The sequence below is a fragment of the Mustela nivalis genome, assembly GCF_964662115.1.
Source record: "Mustela nivalis genome assembly, chromosome: 2".
NCBI lineage: Eukaryota > Metazoa > Chordata > Mammalia > Carnivora > Mustelidae > Mustela > Mustela nivalis.
In genome coordinates, this window is record NC_139021.1 from 13,831,043 (window position 1) to 13,847,744 (window position 16,702).

The following is a 16,702-nucleotide window of genomic DNA, read 5'->3' on the forward strand; positions in this document are numbered from 1 at the left end:
GGTTTCCCTTCTTTGATTGTTGTCTTTCTAGGAATTATTCCCCATCCTCTGAATACAGTATATGCTCTTTGATGCACAAGACTGCCCACATTATGGTCCTCTCCCACCTCACTAATCCCACTTCCCTCACCCTCCCATCTCATCCAACCTGCTCTAGTCTCTCCAGCCTTCTCAGGCTTGGCAGTGGCCCTTCTACACCCTGCAAGCTCTGATCCTCAATAGCTTGCTTCTCCTTGATATCCAGAGCTCTGCTTAAATGATAACTTTCTCAACTGGGGTTCCTCATCAGAACAATAGAATCCAGCAACTGATTTTCACTTTGTCCCCCAGACTTTCTCAAAAACTGCATATTACCAGTACCATTCTTGAGTCCTAGAAGAGAAGTGAGTTACCTACATCCAAAGTACGCCTTAGGGCAGTTGGACTTAATTCTTTAAGGGAATCCTTATTGAAAAAAACCAACACGTGCCCTCTTATCACTTGTGTCTTTTACAAGTGGTGATCACTAAGTGGTATCTTTCCTCATTTGCTTCTTGTTTATTCCCTGTCTTTTCTACCTGACTGTAAACCCCTTAGAGTAAAGACTATGTCCTTTTCCTTGCTGATACCTACATGCATTTGGCATTTGCTGGAAGTAAGAGCAGAAGTACAATGAACTAAGGGAGAACCTAGGAGTGTGAGGATTTCTCTTGAGTTCTTTCGAAAGTTGGCCTTTCCTCCAATTTCTACCTCTTTTTTTAATATTATGCCATGCTATGTATTTCCTTGATATTCCTCACCAAACTTATAATTATTTCATTATTATGTGGGCTTCCCGTCTCTCTCCACTTCTTAAAATGTGAACTCCACATAAGAGACCTTATCTGACGGTCCTCTGTATCCCCAATGTCTTACTTAATGCCTAGCATATAGCAGTTTTATTGTCTAAATACATAAAAAAAGAGGGCAAATCTCTGCATAAAGAGACCTGGGTCCAGGATGAGCTTAGATCAATCTTTTGTAGACCTTTGAGCTCGTTATTAAGCCTGTTCATGTGTCAGATTTCCCCATCTGTAAAACAAATACCCATTAAAACCCACCTTATATAGCATAAGGGCTAAATCATTTTACTTAAAACTGTTATAGGATGCCTTCGTTAGAGTTCCCAGAAACAGCCCCTGAAACAAGGATACCAGTGCAGCTGATTTATTTGACAAGGAAGGAGGCACTGGTGGAAGAACAGGGAAAGAGAAGACACCCATCAGTGTGGGCAACCGAGCTTAGTCCCACCGAGCAAACCAGGATACAATGCAGAGCATGTGCCTCGGGTTGATCCCACTGAAGGGGAGGGGAGCTGGGATACTTATACACCTGTCCATCTTTGTTAGAGAGCTGTTCTTCCAGAACATTCATCTCCTAATGCCCCAGGTGCCATGAGAATGGCAAATTTATCTGTAAAAGAAAGCTCTCAGGCAGAGAAATACAGGAGCTGCAGCGGGGCTGCAATCATAGGGTGATGGGACACAGAGAGGTGCAGAGAGACGTTTCTAAGAGCATCTGCTCCCAGTGACCACGGTTCACCAGCAATGGCCCAGCATCGACCGTAGTAACCTACATTTAGCAGATACTTGTTTTTGTTCATGGAGCCGCTGAAATGTGCAAACTATGGATAATTGCACATTTTTAAGGAAAAAGATGCTAAATTTTAACCCTCTATTTAAAAACAAATCTATGATCCCAGAGAGTTAAGGACTACTGGTTTATGGTCATCATGGAGATGACCTGAGGCTTGACCCTTTTCTTTTCATTCACTTGCTAATATTTTTCAGTCATCATAGAGTAAGCATGAAAGCTGCACTCATTGATAACTTCACAGTGATCTTGAGGGGGCTGAAAGTTCTCCTCATCTGCAAGGGGGAAGATTTGAGCCAACTCCCGCAGTTTTCCAAGGGGAAGAGGGGCCGCTCCGGCACACATTTTGTCCACAATGAAGACAATTATGTCTACATCACAAGGCCTCTGGAAGAATTTAGTGGCATCATATATGTAACAGAGCTAAGTATCTAACATAAGTCCTGGCACCATAGCTCCTAGAGGGCAAATGCAAAGACCACTCTTTTTATTCTTCATTTGGGCACCTAGGATCATTGGACACATAAAAATGTGCTAGGGTGACATTTTAAATAGAGGGAAAAATGAGTGACGGCATGAGCAGGCATCTGGACCACAGTGATTTCCGGCCTCTTGGATATTTCCAGAGAGGCCATTTAGAGCAATGACACACAGAGAGTGCATTTACTGACTTCAGCATGCTGGTGTCATTGGGATTGGACTCTCTGAGAGCTTATGTGACCCTGTGAGAATAAAGACAGCTGCACGATCAGAATAAGGAGGTTCTTCAGATGCATTTCCAAATATATTCTTGAGGTGGGAGGCTAGTCTCCTAGAAATGGGTCTCCTGACATTTGCTTATAGGGTGCCAAGTCAACTTGCTCAGTTGAATAGATTTCAACCTTAGGTACATTGTTTAAAAAAAAAAAAAAATGGCGTGTTTGGTACGTTCCTGGACTGTAGGCATGTTGGGCAAAGAGCCACCTAGAGAAAGTAAATGAAATCATAGTTTCATAGATCTCTGGGCTAGCAGTATTTGCAAAGAATCGCTTAGAAATATTGCCATAGCCTGGAAGAGCATCAGTTTCAGTTACCAGAAGGCCTGGGAGCAAACTGTGGCCTTACACTGATTACATGGGCAGCATTAGACCCAACTGCCCTAAGCCTCCTGGTTTCACCCAGGAAGCCAATCCAGGTTTCGAAGGCTGGCATGGTGCGCGCATGCGCACATGTGTGGGCAGGCGCAGGTGGCTGTTCGAAGCATCCAGCCCAGCCCTTACTTTGAGATTTCACAGATAAGTCCAGTGAGGATAGGAGGGGTTAAGCTAATTGTCTCGCTCGTGTTTGTAAGTAAGCAAATAGAGCAGAGGTCGGCTACTGCCTACAGGCTAAATCCGTCCACCCGCCTGTTTTTGTAAATGATGTTTTATTGGATGTCAGCCACGCCCATTCACTTCTGTCAGTGTCTAAGGCTGCTTTTATGTTACAACCACAGAGCTGAGTAGTTGTGACAGAGACCAGATGGGCCACAAGCCTAAAATATTTACTGTCAGACCCTTTCCAGAAAATGTTTGTTGGCCTCGGAAACGGAAGGTAAGGGACATTCTGTGAGCTCTTTAATGACTCCATCCTCAAAACTAAGAACTCTTCTTTCCCACTATGACGGGAAATAGTAACAGAGGTGATCTTGAAGGAGTCTCAGGCTTTACTCCCTCTTCCTCCCCATTCTTCCTTCTCCCCATCTGTGTCCATCCCCTTATCGGATAGTTTTCTCTTTTCCATGTAGGAGGCTGGTAAACAGATCCGGACTGAGTTGTTCAAACCAGAGTATCCGATCTCCCTGCAATGGTTACAGTGCGAATGACCTGGGCAGGGTACAACAGCCTGTCTCCTTGGAGCATCAATTTATAGAAAATTATGCAAAATCTTATCTTTTTATTAAAAAAAAAATTCAGGAGTTTTTAAAGAGGCAGCATGAACGGCACCAGATTTTCTAGTTCTGCTCTCGGCCCCCTGGTATTCTCCCCCGGAGGAACAGGCATAGCCTCCTGTCAAGATTTGTAGAAGAGACGTTTGGCAAGTACATTTCAGAGCCAGGTAGGCTTGTGTGTGCCTGGTCATTCCGCTTCTAACCGGCCATATGTCCCACCTGCTCTGCGACACTCACTGCTTCCCCCGCTGCCTCAGGGGCTGAAATTTCTGGATGCCCAAGCCCCACCTTCAGACCAACGAAGACGGAAGGGAGAGTATAGGCTCCCACTGGCCCTTTAAGTCACTCCAGGTGAATTTAAGAAAACACTGATGTGCATGGAAATGTTAGCACGGTGCTGACTCAGAACTGGCCACCCATAAGTGGTAGTTTAGGTGGTTGCGGGCCAGTAGCCCTCACCTAAAACCGCCATTCTCCTGCAAGCTGCAGCTTACCCTGGTGTGGCAGAGAGCCGGAGGTGAACATGTCACCCCACCCACCTAATATATTTGCATCGCAGAGCCTAATGGTGCCTTTAAATCACAGCTTGGAGACAGTTTCTGACTCCACCTGATGCCAGCCTCGGGTGGAAGGTGATTGCTATCGTCAGTCTATCTGGGGTTGGACACTACTGCTCATTAACACACAGGAACACTTTCTGCCCTTTGGGGGGGCCCTGATAACCTATGAGATGCTCCGATAACACTCCATAGCTCATCAAATGTACCCCTTGCTCCCCCTGCTTGCTATGGAAATGGAGCAAGTGTCCGTGTGTACGTGTGTGTGCACCTGTGTCTGTGTGCATGCGTGTGTTAATCGAAGGCGTCCTGATGTTGGAGTGAGAGATCAGAGGTCTGGCTTCTATCCCATCTCGTCCTAGCTTGGGTTCCCAAATGAAGAGCCTGAGTCAGAGTTTGCAGTGAGGTAGTTTATCTGGGAGGGGACCCCAGGGAACATGAGGGAAGCACCAGTGAGTGAAACCAGAACATGAATGCAAAAATACGCTATCAGTTTGGTCAGCACTGGAAGTGATTGTGGCTTAGTCTCTCCCCCACTTGAACTACATCTCTGAGCCATCGACTTGGCCAGAAGGGATGAAAAAAGGATGATTTCTCCAACGGTTCCATCCTCCCTTTGGTCAGGAGTGCTCCCTCAAGTGTGAACCTCTCCTATAGCCCTTTAAAGCTGAGCAAGATCTACAGTGAGTCAGAGAAACTCCAAGCCAAAGGACTACCCCCCCCCATAAAAGCCATAGAAACTGCATGGAACTGTGTGCACAGAAGATGGGGCTGGAAGGAGGGGAAGCGGTATAAAAAGGGGCCTGATATACAGCTTGCCCGCTTAGTGCCATCCACAGATGATGCAAGCCTCAGCTAGGTACTTACTGTAGGAGTCAGTACTGTATGCACGTGGATATGCGTGACCTCATTCAGGTCTCGCCAAGCCCCAGGAGGCTGGCATCTTTCTATTCAACTTACAGTGGAGAAAGCCGGACCTCAGAGACATCAGGTGACCTAAAGGAGCCAAACAGGCTCTCAGACCTGGGCTACCCACCTCAGAGTCCTTGCTCGTCATCATTGAGCTGGGGAGATGGGGATTCTGGACACACGTCATTGTCATCTTCCTGATTCTTGGGGTCCTTTACTGTAAGATCATGTCAGTGACCTCTGCCTCGTTTCTGGGCTGTAATGCAGACAAAATGACAAATGTGTGTAAACTACAAAGACACATATGAGGACTTTTTTTTATTTATTTTTATTCAAAAGGCAAGAAACAGACAAACAAACATCATAGCACAGTCCCAGTAGCAGAGGCTGGGACGAATAGGTTTCAAAGCCACATCCAGGACGGGTGGCCCTGCTTGAACAGGCAGGAGGCTGCCTCAAATGGGAGCTGAAGCAGGTTCTTCCTGGTTTGGGGACAACCTTTCTCCAGGGTTCAAAGAAACAGCTCAGTAACTGGGGGCAGAAGTACAGTTGCTGGGTGTGCCTCTGGTTGTCCCAGGGAAACAGAAGCTAAGAACCCCAATTCTCATAGGATGCGAAGCATCTTTGCAACTGAAAGAGCAAACCGCCCGGAGCAATTACGTTTATTATGATTCCCTAGATGCTGTGTCACAAATCACACTTTCCATCCTGGGGCATGTTGGTGCAGAACTGGCGATTGCAGTTCCCATCATTCCACCCGCTGACGGCTCCAGCCTGGCCCTGGGAGCAGCAAGCCGGTGGCTCATTAACTGCAGTGCCTGCACACAGATTGCAAACCCAGTCGAGCAGATGCTGTGTGTTTAAGGAGATTCTCCCCATTTGAAAACGACTACAAAGTCCTTTTGCCTCTCAAACTCCTTCTGGGATTTTTCTCGAAAGAAAACCCGTGAAATCCTTGATGATTTTCCTGTCGACCTTCACTACAGCTCAGCTGAGAGTGCTGATGCTGGGTGTAGCTTTGACTCCGAAGGCACAAACACAAACACACCCAGGCGCCCCGGGCTTTAACATATGGAGAATTAATGTGCCAGACTCTGGAGCGCCCGGAGCGTCGCAAGGCTCATGCCGCCATCATGTGGCTGGAGGAGGAACTGCACCGGGGATGGAATCTGCCAAATTTGATATGATTTGTGTTCCTTTCCTGCCTTTCTTTCCTTCTTCCTTCCCTACTTCCTTCCTTCCTGCCTGCCTTCCCTTCCTCCCTCCCCCACTTTCCTTTCCTCCATTCTTCCTCCTGTCTCTTCCTTCTTTCCTTCCTTCTTTCTTACACTGTGACAAATACTGGGATACAAAAATGCATCTGACACAGCTCCTGCTTTCAAGTAGCCGAGTGAAAGAGAAGAGGAAAGGGCAAAGGGAAATTTTGACTTAAGTTATGCTTAACTGCCCCCTTTCCTGGGCTCCTGGGACTTCCCGTGTATTAACACAAGTGCCAGGTGTAGTAGCCGTGTTATCGACAAAGAGTTGTCAAATGAATGTAAGCGGTCGTTCCGCACCTTCTCGTAAAATGAGTTAGGTGAATCAATATTAAAAATCACACCACTTATATTTAAGAAGAGCTGATCCCCCGCAGAACAGAACATCATAAACTGTAATCTGGGGGCACAGAAAAAGTTAAGCTTTTGTTTAGTTATTGCTTTGCACAACAACAACAACAAAAACTATTTTACCTCCATAAAAGGTCTTAAAATGTGTTCTTATCTATTGTTCTGTTAGATCGTTTGTGTTCTAATTCTTAGTTTGTAAAAGGTCTTTGTATCCTGGAGATATTCTTTTGTGTTTTATATGAGTTGCAAATACTTTCTTATAGTCAGTTATTTACCTTCTTTCTTTACGGAGTCTCTTAACAGTTTTTTTTTGAAATTAGTAATATTAGTTTAAAACATAACCAAAGCTACTAGTTTTGTTTTGTTTTGTTTTGTTTCTTTATAAACTCTCTTTGGGTTTCCTTGGCCTCTTCCACCTCAAAGAATGAAGAAAGTCTTCAATATTAGTTTCTAACAATGATTTTGTTATTTTATTTTTATGTTTATAATTATGTGAATTTATTTTTATGCTCCTTTTAAGATAGGCTAACTTCATTGTCATCCAAATGCAAAATCAACTGTCCCTGCACCGTTAAATAAATATATGTATTTTTTTCTGCATGGAGCTGAAATGGTACATTTAATCCTAGAATAAGTGCCTCTAGATAGATAGTTCCTACTGGTTTACCAATAATACTGTTTTTATCTGGTAGCACCAGCCACCCCTTACTATTTTTCTTTGGCAAAATATTCTTAGCCTTTTTTTTTTTTTTTTTTTTCTGAGAGAGAGCACTTGCATGGGGGAGGGGCAGAGGGAGAGAGAGAATCTCAAGCAGACTCCATGCTGAGCACGGTGCCAGACATAGGACTCAATCCCACGACCCTGAGATCATGACCTAAACTGAGATCAAGAGGCAGATGCTTAAAAGACTGAGCCACCCAGGAGCCCCAATTCTTAGCCATTCTTAAAGATGAACTTCTACATCCTAATCATATACATTGCTTGAATTTGTACAGTAAACAAGCATTACTTTTGTTCATGAAAATAGGCTTCATTTCTATATCTTTTGCAGAGCTTACATTGTGTCTTTGGATACCTGGCAGAAGCAAGCTGCCTTACAGCTTGGTTCCTACCCTGAGAACTGCCGCTCCTACCTCTCAGCCTGCCGGAGGGAATCTGACTGGCCAAGGTCTCTTCTACTGTTGCGCTGGCGAGGAGTCCCAGGTAGTAGAAACATGCTGCCGGGGGCCCACCCCGACTAGTGAGCAGTGGTTGTTCTTAGTAAAAGGGGGGTGGCTGTAAGAGAAGCAAAAGTCCCAATGGTGCTTCCTATGTTCCTTCACCCTAAGTTCATTTAAAAAAGCATTCACTGACTGCTGCTTATATGGTAAGGCTTGCAACTAGGGAACAAACTCTAATTTTGTTACAGTCCTTGCATTCAAAGAACTCACGGTCTAGTGGGGATGGGCCAACAGGAGACAAAATAAGTGCCCCACTAGAAAAATAGTCTAATGGAGACAGGTGTGCAGTGTCCAGGTAGCTTTAAGGCAGGAGCAATTCAGTCCCCCCAGGTGACTCAAGAATGTGACTCAGGAGAAGTGTACATTGTGAGGGTTAAGTCACACACTGACCCTTCCTTCAGGGGACCCCGTCCTTGCTCAGCTCAGTGGTAGGAAACTGCGTGACTATCCCTGTGTGTAGACACACTAGGGTGCGTGTGTGCACACGCCTGCACACCGGCCTGGCCCAGCACAGCAGCCCAGCGAGAAGCCACAGAGCCTGCCAGCTTGGGTTGAAGAGATGGATTGAAGGATTTAGGAAGGAAGCAGCTCACACACATGTCATTCTTCTTCTCTGTCCTCCAGTGACAACACAGGCAAACACTTCATACAGCCTTTCCCAAAAGACAAAGTTCTCACTGTCCCAGGAAACGGGAGCTTACACCCTGAATAAAGACCCTGCTTCATACTCTGCCACCTTCTCCCGCCTCCCTCCTGACGCACAAATGCTGCTTGTTTGAAAGTTTATCTCCACTGGAAGTTTTCAGGAAGGGCCCTTGACATCGCCGTAGATCCTGTGTTATGCTTCAGCTGTTTCTTGATGTTTGTTCACACAGATGAAGTCATGAAGATCACAATCTAAGGCAAGATGATATTTTCTGCGGTAATTATTGTTCTTGGAAATAGGAGAGCAGAGCTTGAGAGAGCGAGAGGGATGGAAAGGATTAAGGCAGCCATGCAACTCCCCACCAGGTTAACCCCTGAGGGAAAAGAGACCCACAGAGGTGACATGACTTGGCCAAGTTCACGCAGCTGGTTCGCTCTGCACAGAGGCATCTAAAGAAAACGGTTGGAGGGATGCTTCTCGTCCCATCAGCATTGGACTATATGGAGCTCTCCTTTTGAGAGAATACTTCACTTCTTTTTTCCCGAACATCAGGTCAGGGTTAGCTACTTTTTTTTTTTTTTTTTTTTTATGTGAACACTTGCAACTATGAAATTCCAGGCAGGAGTGTGGAATGCTGCCAAAACTGTAAAGGATATACATTCTTTTCTCTCAAAAAAGGCTTCAAACAAGGAAAGGCTCATTAGATGGGGAATACGTGTTCCCCATTCCACAGGTCTCCCTGAAAAAAAAAATTGCCCCCCTGCCTATTACTCTCCATGGTGACCCCCTAACAACTGAATTGGAAAGTCCTGGACAAAACATGGGGTGTCCAGAGCTCATCTTTCTCTCCCCTTTGACATCCCATAACTGCTGGCTGAGGGAAGTTGTGCGCTCTACCATGAAGAATAACCATGTTCTCCTATACCAAAGAGAACTCAACTTATCTAGCACATCAGTGGCCCGTGGGAAAGCCAGCCTAATTCTAGGAAATAACTTTAGAAAGCCCAATATTGCCTGAATCTCTAGCATCATCTTTGTCAGTAAGAAAACTGGCATTCTGTTCTCTGTCCATCAACCCCCTTGTGTCTCTTTTTGATTCACAGCTTGGACAGGGAAAGGGGCCATGCTGTGCTTAGCCCCTCCCCCAAAGAATGTCACTGTGCATTAGCAGTGGATAATTTAAAGACAGAGAAGCTTCCTCATGGTTTCTGCAAATGTCAAGTGGGTCCACAATTTCATGTGAAATGTAAATGATTTTCTTCATCACCCTTGAAAGAGGTTCCAGAACTCCATACTCTTTTTTTTCTCCACTTTGCTCTTTGGACAGAAGCAGAGCCAAATGTATCACTGCTGAGCACTTAGCTCAGCCTTCCAATCTGGCCACTCAGGACAACAATGCAGGAGCCAAGCAGAACCAGGAGGTCTGGGGGAGCTCCTGGGCTTCTCCACCGAGCCTTGCATTGCTGCTTTCTCTGTCTTCCTTGAGGCTCACAGAATCTCAGGGGATTCTCAGAGGTCACAGCATGCAAACCACTTTGAGGAATGTGAAACCCTGCCCCAGTACTCCTGACAACTCTGTGTCCAGGCTCGCCTTCCCACTGCCAGAGAGCCGGAGGTTCATAAAACCATAGGTAGCCCGTTCCGTCTTTCAGGGAATCCATCTGTAAGGAAGTTTGCTTGTTTTTCTCACGGCATTCTGAAAGTGGCCTTCCTGAACTCCATCTAATTCCACCATGACAGACTGTGGACTCCACGACACAGTCTGAGGGCTTTAGAGGCGAAGGGAGTGGGGGAATGAGTGAGCCTAGTGGGGGTATTAAGGAGGGCACGGATTGCATGGAGCACAGGGTGTTGACATAAACAATGAATCTTGGAACACTGCATCAGAAACTAATGATGTATTTTATGGTGACTAACATAACACAATAAAAAAATAATTAATTAAAAAAATGAATCAATTCCACTCTTTGTAAGGCAAGGTTGCACCTCTTAAAGTCTAAGAAACCTATTTTTTGCATTTTATCTCTGAACCTGGAGTTCCCCTTAGCAGCTGAAGGCGGTTCAGGACAGGGCTTGGCAGGTAGTGACATGATTCCTTGTTGCTTTGTACACCTTGGAGCTGGGCCCGTCCTTCAGTCAGCAAACCATTCAGGGGTCTTTGGAGTAAGGAACACAAGTTCGCTTCACAAACTAAAAAAACCTAGCAGTTGAAACCTCCTGAAAATCACAAAAGCAAGGAAAACAAAAAACAAAAACATTTGGAAGGCATCCTGAAAAAAATCCTGGAGGCGATACAGAAGCACTTTAAGGATTTTATTTATTTATTTATTTGAGAGAGAAAGCCCGTGCTCAGGAGTTGGGGGAGGGACAGGGGGAGAGGGACAGGCAGACTTTGCAGCAGGGAGGCTGCCATGAGGCTCCATCCCAGGACCCTGACATCATGACCTGAGCCAAAACCAAGACTTGGATGCTTAACCAACTGAGCCACCCAGGTGCCCTAAAATACTGAAGCATGTTAAACACTGCATTATGACGTTCTTATAAGGAGAATAAAACTGATGGCACAGAACAACAGAATTGCTTCACTGAAGTACCTTATACATAGAATGCAATGACTATTTAGGAAACAGACTAATTTGGTGGTTTGGGGTATGTTAGTAACTGATAAACCTTTTCCTCTTAATCCACATGGAAACCTGATGAGGTGGATGGTACGCCAACACTACCCTCTATCCACAACTTTTGGGGCAAGATGCATTTTTAAATTCATCGCTCTCTTAATTATTTTTAGAATGGTAATAGAGTATATATGCTGTATTTAATCTGACCATCAGCAGGGCCCGGGATATTGTGCTTTAGTCAAACACATTAGAAAGACAGCCATAAGAAGCTCCTGCCAGTTCAGGTCAAGTTTAGCTGTCAAGTGAGTTGCCTTGGGCTTATGAAAATATTTCCTGTTTTCAGATATTTTTGCATTTCAGAAACACAAATGAGGCATTTTGGATTTGTATTACTGCTTCCATTGTGCAAACAAAGAAAGTGAAGCTTTGCAAGTATTTTCCCTGATACAGGTAGTTCAGAAGTATGAAGTCAGGTGTGAGACACAGGTCACCCTACCTCCATAGCAACATTATGCCTCACGGTCTTGACCATGATGCTTGATGTTCTTCGCTGAAACCGCCATCTGTCACATGGTTCAGGACCACCTCCATGGGCCCTGAGTCTTATCTTCTGTAGACTGACCACCTGGGTATAACCATTGCCTAAACCTTCTCGTTCTCCTTTGAACAAACAACTGTTCCTCTTGGTCCCAACCACTGTAGCACAAACAATCTCACACCATGCAGAGGGAGAGAGGGAGACTTCTCCACTTACAGAAGCTTAGAGAGGTGTAGTCAGGGAGTCCAGTCTCCAAGAATACCAGCCACTTGCTCAATGTTTTTTTTTTTTTTTTAAGATTTTATTTATTTATTTGACAGAGAGAAATCACAAGTAGATGGAGAGGCAGGCAGAGAGAGAGAGAGAGAGGGAAGCAGGCTCCCTGCCGAGCAGAGAGCCCGATGCGGGACTCGATCCCAGCACCCTGAGATCATGACCTGAGCCGAAGGCAGCGGCTTAACCCACTGAGCCACCCAGGCGCCCTGCTCAATGGGTTTTAAAAAATAAAAAATAAAAAATCTTCTAAAGCAGATGATGTGTATTCTACTTTAATAATGCTCATAATTTTAGAGAGTGGGAGAGAGCCACCTTTGGTTCCAAACTCAGGTTTGAGAAACCAAGTTCTATTGAAACCATAATTCTTCATGTAACTTCCCCCTGGAGAAGTCACAAATATCACAGGAATTTTAATAATAATAAAGCATGGGCTCTGTAGCTAGTGTATCTCATTGAGTCCTAATCTGTCAATACCTAGCTAGGTTACTCTGAGAAAATTACTTAACCTCTCTGTGCCTCATGCTGTCCACTTAACAAATGAGAATAATATCATTTCCTACCTTGGAGAGTTGGTGTGAGAAAGAAATGATCTCCTACATGTATCCTCTTAAACTAGTGTCTGGCCATTCTATAGATTCAACGAACATGAACTTAATTATCAACATCATGGATATATTTGAGCATATGAACCATGATATCCCAGAAAGGACAAGGGGCAGAAGCAAATTTCTGAACTAGATCTCTCTGCCTCTGAGGGTCTTAAGTTTTAGGTTGTTCACATGCTTCGCATGCACAGTTGTGATGTCTGAAAACCAATCTACCCCCGAGTTCTAGGTTCTTTCCAAAAAACAATCTAAGGAGCAAAAACATGTCTTTTCCTGACTCAGAATTAGTGACTTGGTGCAAAACAAAACAACTATGCTTGGCCAACTCCTCAGAGTTTCCTTGGTAAATTATAATTCATTACATCTGCCTCAACACTATCATCATTAGGCTTTCCTATGGGTAGAAATGCATGTGCTGCTCTCTGAAGAAGCAAAAGTGGCTCTAACAGTCTTGTATCTGAAGAGATCTCGCCCTCGTAGAAGTTAGAAAATGTACACAAACACATTAGAATATAGTACGACACATACATGCTTGTGTTATGTATAGATGACAGACTCTTGACACTTTGTACTTAATACTTATTTGCTATGTCTGAGTCTGTATTGTTGATAGAGGATAATTGTTGATAAAGGATAATTTTTATGTATTGTCTCCTATGGATTCTTAGATTTTTAGGAGTCATGACTTGCTTGATGATGCATGCATTCATGAATGAATGACTTGTGCGCTCTGCAGTCTCTAAAGGGATACGAGTAATTTCCATCTGTTGGCTTGTGCTCCCTAAAATGGCCCCTAGAGCACATTGGGAGCACCCCCACACTCAGTTTCCCAATCATCCTTTCGCCACACCCAAGCTCCCTCATCTGGCTGTGCTGAGGAATGTCCCCTCTGGGGCTACAGGGAAGAGCTAATCTAAGGCCTAAAGAAAACAAGTATTACTTTTTTAATTGTCTCCCCAAGATGGGAATTGGAAGTTGAAGTAAACGGAGCATGGGTCGTGAATGCACACTGTCTTAATAGCACAGGCAAGCCCTGGGGGTGAACCTGTTTTGGTAATTGGAGTGTAAATAAGTTCTGATTTCCCCTATAGTCTTAAAGGAATTTTAAGGGGATTCTCATTGAGCAACCTTTTAAATGTGTGTTCACATATCATCACCTTCAAGAAGCATTTCTTAGCTACTACACTCCTCCCCTGATGGGTCTGTCCTCTGAACTCCTAAGGTGGCAGTGTTGCCTAGTGGTCCTATCTGGGCCATGGAATCCAACCCAGCTTCAAATCCCACCTCTCCATATACTAGCTATGTGACATTTTGCAATATACCAACCCTCTTTGAGTCTATATTGACTTACTGAAAAATGTGAGTATCAATAACACTCAAGCTATTTTAGAAATTAAAAGATAGTCTGCATTGAAAGTACTCAGTTCATTGTTTGACAGTGTTGTCTTTAAAACATCTAAAACTATTTATGAGTATTATTTATTGCATTGATAACTTGCATTGAATAATAGATGCTCCTTAGGTTGTAATTTAAATATTTAATGCATGTTTGCTTTATTTTTTTTGACGGCAATAACTACATATTGGATTTGTGTTGTAGTCTTGAGTGATTAATGTGTTTTTTAGCAAGATAGGGTAAGTCTTGGAAAAATTGTGAAGTAGTGACAGCAAGGCATGAAGGGACAGTGGCGAGAATATTTCTAAGGCCTCTTTTATCTTCTCTGACCAAAGCCACCCCAAGATTTTTCTTGCCCATCCCTCAGTAAAGTCTTCTCCCAAGTCCAGGGAATGAATTGAATCCCGTGAATATGGAATATTATTTGGCAAGGGGAAATTAATTTTTTCAGACGAAACAAAGTTTGCTAAAACCAGCTGATTTTATGACTAGGACAATATGCTGTAATATCTGGGTGGCCCTGTGTAATCGTAAGGTCCTTAAATGGAGAAAAGGAAGAAGGATCAGAACCAGTAGGATAGCATCAAAAAGACCCACTGGACATGTTCAGCTTGAAAGGTGGAGGAAGGAGCCATGAGCCATGAGCCCAGGATTCTAGGCAGCCTCTAGAAGCTAGAAAATACAAAAAAACCAGGATCTCCCCTAAAGCCTACAAAAAGAATATAGTCCTGTTGATAGCAGGATTTTAACTCAGTAAGGTCCATTTTGGACTTCTGATCTCCTCTCTATGGCCATACCACCCTAAACATGCCTGATCTTGTCTGGACTTCTGATCTGTAAACTATAAGATACTTGACTTGTGTTTTAAGCTACTGACTGTGGTAATTTGTCCCAGAAGAAACAGGTAAACTAATGCAGAGACCCTTGAAGTTATATAATGTTGGAGCTCTTGGGACAATGTTCACTATAGAGCCTATCCAGATGACCTGGAATAGTATAGCCAGAGAGGGAATATGACCTGGTGAGTCCAGGAAGAGGAAAATGAGCAGAGCTGGAACAGTGGTCCTGAGGACTAAGACAGAATGACAGGATGAAACCAACAGAAGAAAAAATTATAAAGTAAGGAGGTAGGAAGATGAACAGCAGTGTGGGACAGGATGCAGGGAACAAGGAGTATAATGTTCAAGACTTGGCACTGAGAACAGTGGGAGGGATGGGAGGCAGAAATGGTTGGCTATTTTAAGACAAGGGCAAGGATACACCTGCCATTTTATAGTTCTGGCAGCTTTCTCATAGGAAGGGACCTGACAATTCACCATGATGGGAACCATGGTTCCATGTATGATGTGTATCTGTAGCTCATACGTCGACCTCCATGGTGCCTGATACCAAATCATCTCTGAATATATGTTGATGAATCATGTGCCTGAAGACAATGACAGTGGTCAGTGTGATGATTCCACATGTGAGATGTGGAGTCTACCTGTGAAAGTACATCTCTTTTCATAGTATTCTTAATACATCACTTCCTGGGAGGAAATGAACACCAATCATACTCTATGATACAGAGCGTTCTCAAAGTTTTACATTAACCAACAGAGAGATGATAAGCTTTTCCTCCTTCCTTTATCCCTTCCTTCATTTCTGTTGAGAGCCACATTTTAAAAGCCCTGAACACAGTAGAGAAGGCATATTCCACAGAAGGCGTGGGAGACAGGAAACATGGAAGGTGGTGAGGGCATATTTCAGTTTTCCAAGAACAACATCACAGTCTTCTCCCCTGTGTTTCTTGTCTTCTTTTCTGACTTTACTTGATCTCTCCTGGCCCTCAAACGGAAAGCACTTATCAGTGTGCAGCGTACTTGGGGCAAAATGGTAGCATCAGGCCCCGGGAAATAGGCATAATTCTCACCATGTATGATTGGAGGAGAAAGACCACTTTCCAGTGCGGTGTTTTCAATTACTGCCAACAATACCTACTGCTGAATACCAGAGAAAGGTATTAGGAATCTTATTTTTAAACAGGATGGGCTAAGTAAATTAAAATAAGAATGTCAGGAACAACTTGGAAACACAGGTGGTGTACCTCATATGGGAATGCTATTTTATGACAGCTGCCTAAGGACATCCAAGCATATTACTAAAACCTGCACATTGCATTCATTTATACTGCAGAGAAAATATGGGGCTGGCAGTGAGCCCACAGGAGCTCTGAGCTCAAACTACTTTCCAATTGACTGGGTGTTCTTAGAGAAGTCTCTTCCCTCTCTGAAATAAGGTCTTTTGGCTCTGTGGCATCCAAAATTAGCTATTTTGCTCTAGCTAAAAGTCAGGGTCATGCATCCTTCATGACCAGGAAATTTTAGGACCAAAGCCTGTGTATTATGGTGACAAAATGTTCTTGGCCATCTGGTGGGATGGACGCAGAGCACAGAGAAGCAGAAAAGGGCTAAGGAGTTGTATCATGAACAGCAGGCTCTGGGGATACTTACTAGCTCCCATGGCTCCTGCTGATCTCTTTCACCAGATTCTGAGCCCTTCCCCACCACCTTCTTTTATTTACTGCATTTATTTATTTGGGAGAGAAGGAGAGAGAGAGAAAGGGAGCCGGGGGAGAACGAGAGGGAAAGAAACAAGCTGACTGCACTCTGAGAGCCGAGCCCAACACCAGACTTGATCTCACCACCCTGAGATCATGACCTGAGCCAAAAATCAAGAGTTGGACGCTGGGGGGCGCCTGGGTGGCTCAGTGGGTTGGGCTGCTGCCTTCGGCTCGGGTCATGAGCTCAGGGTCCTGGGATCGAGC

At 44.3% G+C, this 16,702-nt stretch overlaps 1 long non-coding RNA gene across 5 annotated transcripts in view; it reads right to left on the reverse strand.

Moving 5' to 3' along the window:
- The window catches only part of LOC309859196, a 606,625-nt gene that overhangs the window by 366,181 nt on the left and 223,742 nt on the right, over positions 1 to 16,702 (reverse strand). For 3 of the 5 annotated variants that reach the window (XR_014308604.1, XR_014308605.1, XR_014308608.1), the window contains exons 2-3: positions 8,577 to 8,711; positions 5,114 to 5,242 (exon numbers count right to left, since the gene is read on the reverse strand). This is a non-coding gene — a long non-coding RNA (uncharacterized lncRNA). The remainder of the gene's footprint in view (positions 1 to 5,113; positions 5,243 to 8,576; positions 8,712 to 16,702) is intronic. The other 2 variants (XR_014308603.1, XR_014308606.1) reach the window with 1 other exon arrangement.